The sequence below is a fragment of the Pelobates fuscus genome, chromosome 4 (genome assembly GCF_036172605.1).
Source record: "Pelobates fuscus isolate aPelFus1 chromosome 4, aPelFus1.pri, whole genome shotgun sequence".
In the NCBI taxonomy this organism is placed as follows: domain Eukaryota; kingdom Metazoa; phylum Chordata; class Amphibia; order Anura; family Pelobatidae; genus Pelobates; species Pelobates fuscus.
Window position 1 is genome coordinate 278,021,153 of NC_086320.1, and position 4,755 is coordinate 278,025,907.

Genomic DNA, 4,755 nt, shown 5'->3' on the forward strand with positions numbered 1-4,755 from the left:
TACCGCTGGTCTCTGCCCACTCAGCAACCCACCAAGGCAGACTACCAGTCCCCCACACAGCCGTGGTGAGGCACCTGGACCTGGACAAAGTTCTCCTCTACCCAGGTGTAGTAACCAGTTATTGTGGGTGGGAGGTACTGCTGTTTGTGCTTCATGGGTGGGTTGCTGGACTAACCAGGGCACGGACCGGCAGGAGGTCAGATACCCTGTTAGTCTGGGGGGTAAAGGGGAGAAGTGTGGCGAAACCGAACTCGCCATGTGTCCTTGGAGGGGGCTGCTTGCCCGCCTCTTGCCTTTGGACTATGGACCAGACTTTATGGGAATGTGATACCCCAGATAGCCATACCATGGAGCCTATCTATATAATGAAAGACTATGGGAAAGACTTTAGCTCCATGGCAATTGTACTGTGTGAGTAGGATCTGCGCGCTATTCGGTAGTTTTGTGCGTGCAGATCCTAGCTATCTGGGGATAGGTGAAATGTCTGTGTGTTATGTGTAAATGTGACTTTATGTATTTTAAAGTGTTTTATGTTGTTTTGCAACCATGTGGTTAATGGAGTCTGCCTTTAGTCCTGGGTAATTGGATTACTTCTCCAATTAACTCCAGGGCAGAAGGGAGGAAACCAGGGTGCATTGTGGGGATGTTTTTCTGCCAGCCAGAAAGGAACAAAAGATACTTTTAGTAACTTTTTAACCCCTGGTCGGATTCATGCCATTTTTTAATATGTTGTTCCCCTGAATGGATTGATTGTGGATATGTATTTTTATGTGAATGTGATGTATGGTTTTAAAGTTATGAAAGTTGTGTAAAAGTATATGTTACACTGTATGCATAATGGGATTATGTGTCACACTAAGGGGAGGTGATGTGTGGGAGGTAACATCTATGTCATTGGTTCTTTTATGCCTCCCCCTGGGTGTGGCCTGTATGTGTGAGTTGGAAATAAAAGCCAGGCTGGATGAGCCAGTCCAGAGTTCCTGTTTTACCCTCAAAGTGATGTGTCGTCTCATTATTGGGGGGAAGGATTTATTGCATGCTGTTCCAGTTGACTGCTAGGAGTACAAGCCTATTCGTATGGTTCCTATTCAATGGTCTACAGCATTCATATGCTTGGGAGAATTTAAAGGTTTCTCGGATTCGGTGATTGTGGTGTCTGCCAGAGTGCTTGGAGTCCTCAGGAAGCACTAGGAGCATCCATTAACGGAGGTACCAAGTCGGGGTGCCAGGCGATCCGTTACACACGCTGTCACATATTTTTGGCTTTACAGACTGCATCGGTTTCTCGCTTTTTCTGCGCTAAAGTTGTTTATTTCAAGGTCTTTTATTACAGGAACAGGTATTGTATTTTATCACTTTGCATTATAAAGCCATAGGCCTAAAATGTTTACATATTGGGTTTTATTACTTACCTCCACACCTGTCGTTAACTATGGAATTTTTCTTCGGTTAACCCTTAGCTCCAGTATTATTCTAGGCTTCCCCCGGTTCTACACAGTTAAACCGTTTCGCATAACGTAATTTCTTTATGTCAAACCAAGGTATAGTTCACAACTCGTTTGTTACTACACCTCATATAAAACCTATCACGGTCTCAAGTTCATTACTACTTTTCCACAGGCTTACGCCCACGGTACGTTAATGCTTTACTATTATTTCTACTCAGACATACGGTCATACAGCCATCAGGCTCCGGAAAACACCAAAACCTGACCCGGTACTCAGCCATACCTTCAGGTACTTACGTCTATACCCAAATACGTCCAATCGTCACCCCAAGGCCTCATCCAGCCTTCTCACAAATATCTATTTCAGCCCAGTCACACACTTAAACCTTCCAGATCCCTCAATGCAGGATCTCACGTTGCGCCCCTAACAAACAACCTACTCCCAATTCAAATCATACGCCACCACGATACGCATAAATACGTCAACATCTGTCTTAAAGCCTCAGGACTCTTCTTCAAGGACAGCATAAGACGAGACTTACCACACTTATTACCACCAGAAGGTTCCAGATACCATTCGCAAGAAGTCAAGGTTAGTATCTACACAACATTCCAGTCCTCTCACCTTATCCTTAAATATACAATCGAACTGGCTACAGGGTCTAGGCTAATGCCTTAGCGCACCCTATCAGAAAACCCGTCCCAGCGAGGCCTTCCATCCCCCCCCACCTCAACACGGAGGTACGGCCCCACGCCCAAATCATAGTTACAAGCCTCGCATGCCCTACTACAGGGCGCTAGTCAGGGCCTCACCTGTCACGGCCACACGTTTTGATTTCTCTCTACTGTCACCGAGAGGCCAACATCCCGCCACCACGTCTGTGGCAACTACGTCATAAGCCAAATCATAGGTAGAGCCTCTCACCGCCACTTGGCATTAGCAGGGCCTCACCTATCCAAACATTCAACAGTTAAGTTTTTCGCTTTGGCATCTAGCATTACAGTCCAGTTCTTCCATATACACCACCCCACATACCCCGCCTACTTACCTTACGCCCCTTCTAATATATCTTTCACATAATCATTCCTTTTAGAATGTCCCAAGAACCTATTCCAACCAAAGAATTGACAGAAGAAACTCCATTCACGCCTACCAGACCCGGGTCTCCAGGCGAATCACTCACTCTTTCAACCCCCACGTCCTTGAGAGCATGGACTATTCCCAAAATTACGGCCGAGCTTAGGCTCAGGGGAATCCCCTTTCCGGCCACAGCTAGGAAGGCTGAACTTTATAGGCTACTTACTCACCAAGCCCCCGAGCCCAGGCCAGGGACTAGCTCTCAAGGACAACCACCAAGCAACAGCACGGCCACCCAGGATACCCTGGCAGAGATCTTGGCCAATCTACAGACCCTCAATAGCAGGCTATCTAAGGTGGAAAGCGCCATCTCCTCCCCAGGTACTACCACGGTAGTCCCAGTCGCTTTCACGGCTGTACCTACTATACCAACATGCCCTCCTATACTCCCCCCTCCAGCACCGGGCACAGCCATTACACCATTTGAGTCACCAGCACACTCCGTCCCTGACTCTATCAGGAAAGATATCCTAGACGGGAAGGATGTGTGTCTGGTGTCCTTGCTCATAGCCTCACAGGATGTACTTGAGAACAAGGCATTCAATTACGGTGATATCTCTGTGGTGCTCAAGACAAGGGATCCCAGGCTTAATCATCTGGTGGATTATCTCACCACAGGGTTCACTAAAGGGTTTCTCACGGGTATTGTAGCCATTCCCCCAGGTACACTAGAATGCCCTAATCTCCAGTCAACACGTTTAGACCCAGTCTCCAAAGACACTCTCATTGCCTCTGAAATCACCAACGGTTTCATGATCGGCCCCTTCACCTCTTCACCATTCTCCTCCTGGTGCACTAACCCCTTTGGTATTGCTATTCACAAATATTCTATAAAAAAAAAAAAAAAAAAGTCTAATTATTGATTTATCGGCACCACACTCCTCTTTTGTTCCAAGCATAAACGCACTCATTCCAGCAGACGAATTCTCACTTCAGTACGTAACCATCGACGACGCCATACAGTCCATCATATCATCTGGTAATCGACCCTGGCTTAGCAAAACGGACATCACAAACACGTTTAAATTACTACCCATGCACCCCTCACTCTGGCACTTACACGGTGTTAAATGGCGAGGGAAATATTACTTCTCTACACGACTCACTTTCGGTTCTCGAAGCAGCCCCAAACTGTTCGACATTTTCGCAGAGTCACTATGCTGGCTGCTTCTGAACGTCACCAGGTGTCACTCCATTATCCACTACCTCGACGACTTTTTACTAATAGAGCCAGGGTCACCTTCACCCACAGCAATCAGAAGCACTACTGCACTATTTTCCACACTTGGAGTCCCTTTGTCCACAGCCAAAACTATAGGCCCCACAACTATATTGACCTTTCTGGGGATAGAACTGGACTCGGTTAACCTCAGAGCTAGCCTCCCCCACGACAAACTGTCACGTTTGAGAGGGGAGATGACTTGTTCCTGCGGAATGATGTTTGCACTAGAAAATAACTTCAGTCCCTTCTCGGATCCCTGAACTTTGCGATGCGCATCATTCCGCAGGGAAGGTCTTTCATATCCAGACTCCTTTGCCTGCTGCATGGAGTTCCGGACTCTGGCACAGTTTCTTTGGACACCCACGCCAAGGCTGACTTAGCTATGTGGGGGAAGTTTTTGAAGGACTGGAATGGAATCTCCATGTTTATTCCCCCTCTCTCCACCTCTTCACCCATCATCCACACAGACGCAGCAGCCAATACCGGTTTTGCAGCCATTTTTGGGAACCACTGGTTCAGGGGCCATTGGCCCACTGATACGGATGCCTTGCCAGGATTCAGAGAGACCTCAGCACTATTTGAAATTTATCCCATTGTGGCGTCCGCACACACCTGGGGTCATCTCTGGTCTGGCAAGGCAGTCAAATGCTACTCTGATAACTCGGCAGCTTGCGAAATCGTGAACAAAGGGCGATCATCTTCCCTGACCATCATGCGGCTGATTCACAAGCTGACCTGGTTGGCAGCATCCGGCCAGTTTCACTTAGTTTGTTTTCACATCCCGGGTATTCACAACACGGCCGCTGACGCTCTTTCTCGTTCTCAATTTCAGGCATTTTCTCAGGCACTCCCAACGGCTCACCTACAACCATCCAGGACACCACGGTTCCACGATCTAATCCTGGATTAAGCACACTCTTGAACCACGCTAGAGCACTCACTCATCA

General features: G+C 47.6%; 1 pseudogene; it reads left to right on the top strand.

The window, feature by feature from the left end:
* Nucleotides 1–3,444: 3,444 nt before the first annotated feature.
* On the top strand, nucleotides 3,445–4,115 carry LOC134608025 (uncharacterized; annotated as a pseudogene).
* The last annotated feature ends 640 nt before the right edge of the window (nucleotides 4,116–4,755 follow it).